This window comes from Erinaceus europaeus, chromosome 13 (genome assembly GCF_950295315.1).
Source record: "Erinaceus europaeus chromosome 13, mEriEur2.1, whole genome shotgun sequence".
In the NCBI taxonomy this organism is placed as follows: Eukaryota; Metazoa; Chordata; class Mammalia; order Eulipotyphla; family Erinaceidae; genus Erinaceus; species Erinaceus europaeus.
Window position 1 is genome coordinate 39,432,926 of NC_080174.1, and position 13,174 is coordinate 39,446,099.

Here is a 13,174-nt window from a genome sequence, read left to right on the forward strand (position 1 = left end):
CCAAAAGCAGACAGGGACACAACCAAAAAAGAAAACTACAGACCAATATCTCTGATGAACATAGATGCAAAAATATTGAACAAAATTCTAGCCAACCGGATACAGCAGTATATCAAAAAGATTGTTCATCATGACCAAGTGGGGTTTATCCCAGGCATGCAAGGTTGGTTTAATATACGTAAATCAATCAATGTGATCCACCACATCAACAAAAGCAAGACCAAAAACCACATGGTCATATCAATAGATGCAGAGAAAGCCTTTGACAAAATACAACATCCCTTTATGATCAAAACACTACAAAAAATAGGAATAGATGGAAAATTCCTGAAGATAGTGGAGTCTATATATAGCAAACCTACAGCCAACATCATACTCAATGGTGAAAAACTGGAAGCATTTCCCCTCAGATCAGGTACTAGACAGGGCTGCCCACTATCACCATTACTATTCAACATAGTGTTGGAAGTTCTTGCCATAGCAATCAGGCAAGAGCAAGGAATTAAAGGAATACAGATTGGAAGAGAAGAAGTCAAACTCTCCTTATTTGCAGATGACATGATAGTATACATGGAAAAACCTAAGGAATCTAGCAAGAAGCTTTTGGAAATCATCAGGCAATACAGTAATGTGTCAGGCTATAAAATTAACATTCAAAAGTCAGTGGCATTCCTCTATGCAACCACTAAGTTAGAAGAAATTGAAATCCAGAAATCAGTTCCTTTTTCTATAGCAACAAAAACAATAAAATATCTAGGAATAAACCTAACCAAAGAAGTGAAAGACTTGTATACTGAAAATTATGAGTCACTACTCAAAGAAATTGAAAAAGACACAAAGAAGTGGAAAGATATTCCATGCTCATGGGTTGGAAGAATTAACATCATCAAAATGAATATATTACCCAGAGCCATCTACAAATTTAATGCTATCCCCATCAAGATCCCAAGCACATTTTTTAGGAGAATAGAACAAATGCTACAAATGTTTATCTGGAACCAGAAAAGACCTAGAATTGCCAAAACAATCTTGAGAAAAAAGAACAGAACCGGAGGCATCACACTCCCAGATCTCAAACTGTATTATAGGGCCATTGTCATCAAAACTGCTTGGTACTGGAACATGAACAGACACACTGACCAGTGGAATAGAATTGAAAGCCCAGAAATGAGGCCCCACACCTATGGACATCTAATCTTTGACAAAGGGGCCCAGACTATTACATGGGGAAAGCAGAGTCTCTTCAACAAATGGTGTTGGAAACAATGGGTTGAAACATGCAGAAGAATGAAGCTGAATCACTGTATTTCACCAAATACAAAAGTAAATTCCAAGTGGATCAAGGACTTGGATGTTAGACCAGAAACTATCAGATACTTAGAGGAAAATATTGGAAGAACTTTTTTCCGCATAAATTTTAAAGACATTTTCAATGAAACGAATCCAATTACAAGGAAGACTAAGGCAAGTATAAACCTATGGGACTACATCAAATTAAAAAGCTTCTTCACAGCAAAAGAAACCACTACCCAAACCAAGAGACCCCTCACAGAATGGGAGATGATCTTTACATGCCATACATCAGATAAGAGTTTAATAACCAACATATATAAAGAGCTTACCAGACTCAACAACAAGACAACAAATAACCCCATCCAAAAATGGGGGGAGGACTTGGACAGAATATTCACCACAGAAGAGATCCAAAAGGCCGAGAAACACATGAAAAAATGCTCCAAGTCTCTGATTGTCAGAGAAATGCAAATCAAGACAACAATGAGATATCACTTCACTCCTGTGAGAATGTCAGACATCAGAAAAGGTAACAGCAGCAAATGCTGGAGAGGATGTGGGGTCAAAGGAACCCTCCTGTACTGCTGGTGGGAATGTCAATTGGTCCAACCTCTGTGGAGAACAGTCTGGAGAACTCTCAGAAGGCTAGAAATGGACCTACCCTATGACCCTGCAATTCCCCTCCTGGGGATATATCCTAAGGAACCCAACACATCCATCCAAAAAGATCTGTGTACACATATGTTCTTGGCAGCACAATTTGTAATAGCCAAAACCTGGAAGCAACCCAGGTGTCCAACAACAGATGAGTGGCTGAGCAAGTTGTGGTATATATACACAATGGAATACTACTCAGCTGTAAAAAAATGGTGACTTCACCGTTTTCAGCCGATCTTGGATGGACCTTGAAAAAATCATGTTGAGTGAAATAAGTCAGAAACAGAAGGATGAATATGGGATGATCTCACTCTCAGGCCGAAGTTGAAAAACAAGATTAGAAAAGAAAACACAAGTCGAACCTGAAATGGAATTGGAGTATTACACCAAAGTAAAAGACTCTGGGTTGGGTGGGTGGGTGGGGAGAATACAGGTCCATGAAAAATGATGAATGAAATAGTGGGGGTTGTATTGCTAAATGGGAATCTGGGGAATGTTACGCATGTAAAAAAAAAAAAAAGTCTTCCAGAAGATTGAAGACACTGGAGTGCTCCCTGCCAGCTTCTATGAAGCCAACATCACTCTGATACCAAAAGCAGACGGGGACACAACCAAAAAAGAAAACTACAGACCAATATCTCTGATGAACATAGATGCGAAAATATTAAACAAAATTCTAGCCAACCGGATATAGCAGTATATCAAAAAGATTGTTCATCATGACCAAGTGGGGTTTATCCCAGGCATGCAAGGTTGGTTTAATATACGTAAATCAATCAATGTGATCCACCACATCAACAAAAGCAAGACCAAAAACCACATGGTCATATCAATAGATGCAGAGAAAGCCTTTGACAAAATACAACATCCCTTTATGATCAAAACACTACAAAAAATGGGAATAGATGGAAAATTCCTGAAGACAGTGGAGTCTATATATAGCAAACCTACAGCCAACATCATACTCAATGGTGAAAAACTGGAAGCATTTCTACTCAGATCAGGTACTAGACAGGGCTGCCCACTATCACCATTACTATTCAACATAGTGTTGGAAGTTCTTGCCATAGCAATCAGGCAGGAGCAAGAAATTAAAGGGATACAGATTGAAAGAGAAGAAGTCAAACTCTCCTTATTTGAAGATGACATGATAGTATACATAGAAAAACCTAAAGAATCCAGCAAGAAGCTTTTGGAAATCATCAGGCAATACAGTAATGTGTCAGGCTATAAAATTAACATTCAAAAGTCAGTGGCATTCCTCTATGCAAACACTAAGTTAGAAGAAATTGAAATCCAGAAATCAATTCCTTTTACTATAGCAACAAAAACAATAAAATATCTAGGAGTAAATCTAACCAAGGAAGTGAAAGACTTGTATACTGAAAATTATGAGTCACTACTCAAAGAAATTAAAAAAGACACAAAGAAGTGGAAAGATATTCCATGTTCATGGGTTGGAAGAATTAACATCATCAAAATGAATATATTACCCAGAGCCATCTACAAATTTAATGCTATCCCCATCAAGATCCCAAGCACATTTTTTAGGAGAATAGAAAAAATGCTACAAATGTTTATCTGGAACCAAAAAAGACCTAGAATTGCCAAAACAATCTTGAGAAAAAAGAACAGAAGTGGTCTGGGAGGTGGCGCAGTGGCTAAGGCACTAGACTCTCAAGCATGAGGTCCTGAGTTCAATCTCTGGCAGCATATGTACCAGAGTGATGACTGGTTCTTTCTCTCTCTCTTCTATCTTTCTCATTAATAAATAAAAAAAAATCTTTAAAAAAAAAAGAAAAAGAAAAAAGAACAGAACCGGAGGCATCACACTCCCAGATCTCAAACTATATCATAGGGACGCTGTCATCAAAACTGCTTGGTACTGGAACATGAATAGACACACTGACCAGTGGAATAGAATTGAGAGCCCAGAAATGAGGCCCCACACCTATGGACATCTAATCTTTAACAAAGGTGCCCAGACTATTCAATGGGGAAAGCAGAGTCTCTTCAACAAATGGTGTTGGAAACAATGGGTTGAAACATGCAGAAGAATGAAACTGAATCACTGTATTTCACCAAATACAAAAGTAAATTCCAAGTGGATCAAGGACTTGGATGTTAGACCACAAACTATCAAATACTTAGAGGAAAATATTGGCAGAACTCTTTTCCGCATAAATTTTAAAGACATTTTCAATGAAACGAATCCAATTACAAAGGAGACTAAGGCAAGTATAAACCTATGGGACTACATCAGATTAAAAAGCTTCTTCACAGCAAAAGAAACCACTACCCAAACCAAGAGACCCCTCACAGAATGGGAGAAGATCTTTACATGCCATACATCAGATGAGAGTTTAATAAGCAACATATATAAAGAGCTTGCCAGACTCAACAACAAGACAACAAATAACCCCATCTAAAAATGGGGGGGAGGACTTGGACAGAACATTCACCACAGAAGAGATCCAAAAGGCTGAGAAACATATGAAAAAATGCTCAAGTCTCTGATTGTCAGAGAAATGCAAATCAAGACAACAATGAGATATCACTTCACTCCTGTGAGAATGTCAGACATCAGAAAAGGTAACAGCAGCAAATGCTGGAGAGGGTGTGGGGTCAAAGGAACCCTCCTACACTGCTGGTGGGAATGTGAATTGGTCCAAGCTCTGTGGAGAACAGTCTGGAGAACTCTCAGAAGGCTAGAAATGGACCTACCCTATGATCCTGCAATTCCTCTCCTGGGGATATATCCTAAGGAACCCAACACATCCATCCAAAAAGATCTGTGTACACATATGTTCTTGGCAGCACAATTTGTAATAGCCAAAACCTGGAAACAACCCAGGTGTCCAACAACAGATGATTGGCTGAGCACGTTGTGGTATATATACATAATGGAATACTACTCAGCTGTAAAAAATGGTGACTTCACTGTTTTCAGCCGATCTTCGATGGACCTTGAAAAAATCTTGTTAAGTGAAATAAGTCAGAAACGGATGAATATGGGATGATCTCAGGCAGAAGTTGAAAAACAAGATCAGAAAAGAAAACACAAGTAGAACCTGAAATGGAATTGGCATATTGCACCAAAGTAAAAGACTCTGGGGTGGGTGGGTGGGGAGAATACAAGTCCATAAAGGATGATAAATGTCATCGTGGGGGTTGTGTTGTTAAATGGGAAACTGGGGAATGTTATGCATGTACAATCTATTGTATTTACTGTTGAATGTAAAACATGAATTCCCTAATAAAGAAATAAATTTAAAAAGAAAAAAGAAAAGGTTAATGATCTGTGGTCTGAGAGGTAGCTCAGTGGATAAAGCATTAGACATTAGAGAGGAGGGGAAGACAGAGGGGGAGAGAAAGATAGATACCTGTAGACCTGCTTCATTGATTGTGAAGTGACTCCCCTGCAGGTGGGGAACCTGGGTCTTGAAGTCGGATGCATGGCCATTATTCTTTTATTTTTATTTTTAATTTTATTAGTGATTTAACATTGATTTACAAAATTATAAGAAAGCACAGTTATAATTCCACACCTTTCCCACAACCAAATTTCTATGTCCTCATTCCCTATACTGGAAACTGCAATAGTTCTCCCAGGATCACAGATATGAGTTGACTATTATTTCTGTAACTCTGTGTCTATATTTATATATTTTTCCATTTTTTCTATGGTCCTACCTTCTTTTCTTTTTTTAAATTTTAATTATTTATTTCCCTTTTGTTGTCCTTTTTATTGTAACTGTAGTTATTATTGTTGTCGTCGTTGTTAGATAGGACAGAGAGAAATGGAGAGATAGACACCTGCAGACTTGCTTCACTGCCTGTGAAGCGACTCCCCTTCAGGTGGGGAGCCAGGTGCTCGAACCAGGATCCTTATGCCAGTCCTTGTGCTCTGCGCTATGTGCTCTTAAGCCGCTGCGCTACAGCCCAACTCTCCCTTCTCTTCTTTTCTATGTCACATCTACTACTTCCAAGGGTCCTTCCTTCCCTCCCCTCCTTCTCTCTCTGGGTCCTGGTCATCTTCCCCTAACATATAACCCTTTAGCCCTCTGGGAGTATGGACCAAATTATATATATATATCCCTTTTAAATTTTTTATTATCTTTATTTATTTATTTATTGGATAGAGACAGCCAGAAATTGAGAGAGAAGGGGGGGTAGAGAGGAAGATACACAGAGAGATACCTGATGCACTGCTTCATCATTCGTGAAGCTTTCCCCCTGCAGGTGGGGACCAAGGACTCAAACCTGGATCCTTGCACATGGTAACATGTGCACTCAACTAAAATTCTTTATAAGGTGCAGAAGGTGGGAGTTCTAGCTATTGTAATTGATTCTCTGCTAGATATGGGCATTGGCAGGTAGATCCATACCTGACATAACCATTATTTTGTCTCCCCAGTTGCCACTACAATTTTTAAAAAATATTTATTTATGTATTTATTCCCTCTTGTTGCCCTTGTTGTTTTATTGTTGTAGTCATTATTGATGTCGTTGTTGTTGGATAAGACAGAGAGAAATGGAGGGAGGAGGGGAAGACAGAGAGGGGAATCGACTCCCCTGCAGGTTGAGAGCCAGGGGCTGGAACCGGGGATCCTTGCGTTGGTCCTTGTGATTTGTGCCATGTGCACTTAACTCGCTGCACTACAGCCCAACTCCCCACCACTACAATTTATATCTAGTGGGACTTCATTTTATTTTTAAGATTTTATTATTTATTTATTTATTTATGAGAAAGATAGGAAGAGGAGGAGAGAGAAAGAACCAGACATCACTCTGACACATGTGCTGCCTGGGATTGCACTCAGGACCTCAGGCTTGAGAGTCAGTGCTTCATCCACTACACCATCTCCCACACCACTTGGTGGGACTTTATATATAGAAAGGCACTGATTTCTTTCTTTCTTTCTTTTTAAGGTTTTATTTATTGATTGATGAGAAAGATAGGAGGAGAGAGAAAGAACCAGACATCACTCTGGTACATGTGCTGCCAAGGATGGAATTCAAGGCTTCATGCTTGAGAGAGTCCAATGGTTTATCCATTGTGACACCTCCCAGACCACTCTTTTTTTTTTTTAAAGGCATTAACTCTATGAGTTGTTTTCATTGGGTTTCTTATCATAGATATTAAGTTCTTTTTCTCTAGAACTGTGTTGAAGACAGTCAGGCCAGTAGATTCTATGCCCATGGATGCTTTGTTAATAAATTCTTTTAGTAAGAATAATTACCTCTTACATCTGTGTAAACTTCTCCTCTCCCTGACTCAATGTAAACTTCTGATACAGACATTATTCTTCGCTTGACAGGATAAGAAATTGAGGCTCAAGAGTCAGGTGGTAGCACAGAGGTTAAGCGCACTCAGTGCAAAGCTCAAGGATCCTTGTAAAGATCCCAGTTCGAGCCTCCGGCTCCCCACCTGCAAGGGAGTCGCTTCACAGGTGGTGAAACAGGTTTTCAGGTGTCTGTTTTTCTCTCCCCCTCTGTCTTCCCCTCCTCTCTCCATTTCTCTCTGTCCTATCCAACGACGACATTGATAACAACAACAACAACAATAACTACAACAATAAAACATCAAGGGCAAAAAAAGGAAAATAAATAAAGAAAAATATTTTTTTAAGAAAAGAAATTGAGGCTCAGTAAGGTGAAATTATTTGCCTAAGCTTCTGCAGCAGATACAGAATTTGAATACGGCCCACTATGCAAAATCTTCTGATGTCAGGACCACTAGGCAAAGAGGAGATGAATTGAAGAGGGACTTGTGCTGACATAAAAGTTGGCATTTACTTTTTCCTTGCCATCAGGGTGAGATCCAGAGAGGGAAAGAAAAGAGAATAAGAGGTGGGGGAGAGGAAAGGAGACACAGAGAGGTGAGAGAAACCACAATACTCTTCATGAAACTTCCCCTTTGCATGGTAGTCCCATGTGGTAGCTGGGGTTCAACCTGAGTCCTTGTGCATGGTAAAATGTGTGCTCTGTGAGGTCAACTATTTTCCACCTCTCAGAATGGCATTTTTGAATGTCTAACTTTGCCAAAAACTTGCTGCCATCTTTGCTAATCTTCATAAGAAGTCTTTGAGAGCTGAATAAGGGCAAGAGACTGGTATACTTTAACGACGACTCTTTAGTCACTATCAGGCCACCCCATCAGCTGGGGCCCTATTTGGAGAGTCCTGAGATTTCCAAACAGACATCATGGACCTAGACCTCAAACAAATCTCTCCCTCCATTGTTACTGGTCATCTCTATCAGGAACAACACAATAGACCCCTTTATGGGCCCCCATAGGACCTTGCCCTCAACTTGGATCAACAATGGTAGAGAATGTTCCATGCTCCAAAGAGAGGATGGACAACATACTCTATGCTACACCTGAGGAAGATGGGTCCTGATATTGGGGCAGCTTGGAAAGTTCCTACTCATGACCATAGAATGTGAGCTCAGATATACAGGGATGCAGAGGTCACATAGGCTTCTAAGCTAAATATGGGCCTCAGATCACATCAAATTAATGGGGTTGACAGTCAATAATATTTATACCCCTTTCCCATATTTGGAAGCTACTCTCTTCCCTGGTCCAGCTTTCTGGTCCTTTTCCCAGCCATGACATCATCTCCCTAGACAATAACTTGGATCCACCTGCATTTCAGATTTCAGGCTTAGGAAAAAAAAAAAAAAACAGCTAGTATATCCACAGGTCGCCCTTTGGAGTATAACTAAAATATGCCTACTAGCTATGGAAGCTAAATGGAAGCCCCCCCAACTCTTCATTTGCACTATTCCAGCCTTTAGGTTCATGATTAGTCAACAACTTGTTTGGCTTTATATGTTAACTCTCTTTTCAACCATCAGGTTCCAAATGCTAGCATGATGCCAACCAGACTTCCCTGGACAGACAACTCCACCAATGTGTCTTGGAGCTCTGCTTCCCCTGAGCCCTTCCCCACTAGGGAAAGAGAGAGGCAGGCTGGGAGTATGGACCAACCTGCCAATGCCCATGTTCAGCAGGGAAGCAATTACCTTCCACCTTCTGCATCCCACAATGACCTTGGGTCCATACTCCCAGAGGGTTCAAGAATAGGAAAGCTGGCAAGAGAGGGGATGGGATACTGAGTTCTGGTGGTGGGAATTGTGTGGAATTGTACCCCTCTTATCCTATGGTTTTGTCAGTGTTTCCTTTTTATAAATAATTTTTTTTTTTAAAGTAAGAGATAGTAAAAAAAAAAAAAGAAAGAAAGAAAAGAAATCTTTGGAACTAGCATTATGAGCAGAAAACCAAAAAGATTGGATCATTAGCTCTGCCACTAACCACAGGCAAAATACTAGCTTCTTCGATTCTGCTTATTATTTTTTCTTTTCTTCTCTTTCTTTCTTTCTTTCTTTCTTTCTTTCTTTCTTTCTTTCTTTTTTACCAGAGCATATGGCTTATGGTAGTGTGGGGGATTGAACCTGTGACTTCAGAGCCTCAGGCATGACAGTCTGTTTGCATAACCATTATACTATCTACTTCCACACCTTCTTTCTTTCTTCTTTTTAAATATTTATTTATTTCCTTTTTGTTGCCCTTGTTTTTATTGTAGTTATTATTGTAGTTATTATTGTAATTACTATTGTTGTTGTTATTGATGTCGTTATTGTTGGATAAGACAGAGAGAAATCGAGAGAGGAGAGGAAGACAAAGATGGGGAGAGAAAGACAGACACCTGAAGACCTCCTTCACTGCCTGTGAAGCGACCACCCTGCAGGTCGGGAGCCGGGGCCTTGAACCAGGATCCTTACTCATGTTCTTGTGCCACTTGCGCTTAACCCGCTGCGCTACCGCCTGACTCCCCTTTATTTCTTTTTCAAAAAGATTTATTTATTTATTTAAAAAGTGAGTGAGGGGGGTCAGGTGGTAGCGCAGGGGGATTAAGTGCACAGGCAGCAAAGCCCAAGGACTGGCCTAAGGACTCCTGGTTAGAGTACCTGGCTCTCTACCTGCAGGGGCATCGCTTCACAAGCAGTAAAGCAGGTGTGCATGTGTCTATCTTTCTCTTCCCCTCTATCTTCCCTTCCTCTCTCAATTTCTCTCTGTCTCTATTCAACAACAACAACAGCAATAACAATAATAACAACAATGATAAACAACAAGGACAACAAAAGGGAAAAAGATAGTTTCCAGGAGCAGTGGATTTGTAGTGCAAGCACTGAGCACCAGTGATAACCCTGGAGACAAAAAAAAAAAATTAATTAAATAAAACAAATAAAAAGTGAGTGAGGCTCCCAGGTCCCAGATTCAATCCCCAGTTGAGCAGTGCTCTTCTCTTTGAATATCTTTTCTTCTCTCTCATATTGAAGTAAAATTAACACACACGCACACACACACACACACACACACACACACACACACACATTTATTTAAAGTGAGTGAGGAGGAAGAGAGAACTAGAGCATCAGGCTGGTGCATGCAATGTTGAAGATTGAATTCAGGACTTCATGCTTGAGAGTCCAATGATTTTTATGCACTGTGCCACCTCCCTGGCCACTATGCCTCAGTTTTCTCCACTTTATCCTTTTCAAAAGTGACATTGCTTCCTAGTGAATCTTTATCCATGGAATACATAGCCAGAAAAAGCATGCTAGCCCTCTAACTTACATAATGGAACTCTGTTCTAAAAGCCTAGGAAGGCTGAATTGAAAGCTGTTTCCTGTGTTTGTTGAGTGATTTGATTTCCTCCAGAGGAGACCAGATCTATAGGGAGGCTAGAAAGGTTAGTGTTTCTGTGAGCACAGCATTTAGGTTAAACTTTAGTCAAAATTATGACTAAGCTACAATTAGCAGAATTTTGTAAGATCTAATTCACAAGGACATGGTTGAAGTTCAAAGCTTTGCTGGGACTTTCTGTAGGTGGGTAGAAAGGAATCACCAAAGATTAACAGAATCCCTGTTACAGATTAGTTGAGAAATGACAATATGACTCTAGGAGATGACAGATTTAAAGACATTTTCTTGTAATTTGTTCTTCACCAACCTGATTATTACTATGTTTCATGCACGGAGTCAGACAGAAGAGCATAAATAATAACTAACATTTATTGAACACTGTGCTGCTAAGTGCTTCACATTGTTAACTTGTTTGATCTTCATAGCAATCCTGTGAGGTAGGAATTACAATCATTATCATACTGCATAAGGAAGTAAAGGTCCAGAAAGGGAAACTTGCTCAAAATTACACACCTAGGAATATAAATGCTTTGCTCAAGTAAAAGAGGTACAATGACAAGGTCTCTTGTGCTCCAAGAATTGCATAGTATACCAAAGACGAACATATTGATATGAATGGTAATAACAGCCAACATTTACCAAATGCTGATTATTAGATCCTTTAATCACATTATCTCATTTGAACTTCATAGTGACCACATAAGTTAGATTCTGCTATTTCCCCCTCTTGTAGAAATGAGAAAACTTGAGTTATCTTTTTTAAACTTTTTAATTTTACTTTATTATTTTTTAAAGATTTTTCTATTCCCTTTTGTTACCCTTGTTGTTTTATTGTTGTAATTATTATTGTTGTTATTGATGCCATTGTTGTTGTATAGGACAGAGAGAAATGGAGAGAGAAGGGGAAGACAGAGAGTGGGAGAGAAAGATAGACACCTACAGACCTTCTTCACCATTTGTGAAGCAACTCTTCTACAGGTGGGGAGCCAGGGGCTTGAACCGGGATCCTTCTACTGGTCCTTATGCTTTGAGTCACGTGCACTTAACCTGCTGCGCTACTGCCTGGCTCCCTAAACTTTTTTTTTTTTAATATTTATTTATTCCCTTTTGTTGCCCTTGTTGTTTTTTTATTTTATTTATTTATTTATTCCCTTTTGTTGCCCTTGTTGTTTTATTGTTGTAGTTATTATTGTTGTTGTCGTTGTTGGATAGGACAGAGAGAAATGGAGAGAGGAGGGGAAGACAGAGAGAAGGAGAGAAAGATAGACACCTGCAGACCTGCTTCACCGCCTGTGAAGCGACTCCCCTGCAGGTGGGGAGCCGGGGTTCGAACCGGGATCCTTATGCCGGTCCTTGTGCTTTGCGCCACCTGCGCTTAACCCGCTGAGCTACAGCCTGACTCCCTGCCTTTGTTGTTTTATTGTTGTAGTTATTATTGTTGTCGTCGTCGTTGGATAGGACAGAGAGAAATGGAGAGAGGAAGGGAAGACAGAGAGTGGGAGAGAAAAAGAGACACCTGCAGACCTGCTTCACCACTTGTAAAGCAACTCTTCCTCGGGTGGGGAGCCAGGGGCTTGAACCTGGATCCTTCTGCCCGTCCTTGTGCTTTGCGCTACGTGTGCTTAACGCGCTGCCCTACTGCCCAGCTCCCTAAACTTTTTTTATTATCTTTATTTATTGGATAGAGACAGCCAGAAATCAAGAGTGGGGGTGATAGAGAGGGAGAAAGACAGAGAGAGACCTGCAGCCCTGCTTCACCACTCATAAAGCTTTCCCCCTGCAGGTGGGGACCAGGGGGTAGAACCTGGGTCCTTGTGCATTGTAATACATGTGCTCAACCAGGTGTGCCACCACCTGGCCCTAAACTTGAGTTATCTTAACCAAGTAGGGACGACCACACTAAACCCAGACCTCCTTTGCTGGGTGATATAGAATCTGCATCAATTCTCTGGTATAAGGAAGACCTCTGTATTAGAGAGATATTTGAGCTGGGTCTTGAAGGATGAATAGGAGGCTGCCTTTCTCCACTCTCATTTACATATAATATATCGAAGAAACACTTTGGCTTCAAATCTCAGCTCCACAATCTTTTGAGCAGAAGGACCTGTGCTCATCTCCTCTGATCTTTGGTTTCCTTATTTGTAAAACAGGAACAGTGAAAACTTCTTTGAGACACCACAAAGAATCAGTGTGATTGGGCATGAAAACATCCAGTGAGGTGTACAGCATGCAGTATGGGAGTTCAGTGTTTGAGATTACGGACAGAGGTGTATAATACCATCAGCTTCTTCTTCTAGCGTTTGCCCTTCTTCCGTAGCCAGTCAACAGCGTCAGGTTGAAAGGTGTCAGGAGCTGCTTGTTGCTGGCTTTGAAAGTGACTGGGATCCATGTGGATTCAGTCGGCTAGGAAGGATCGTCAGTTTCCCCAATGAATGGGTACTCACGGGATGCACCACAAGAAGGTCGATCCAATGCATCCCATCAGCTTATTCTTATGGAGTACTTGCC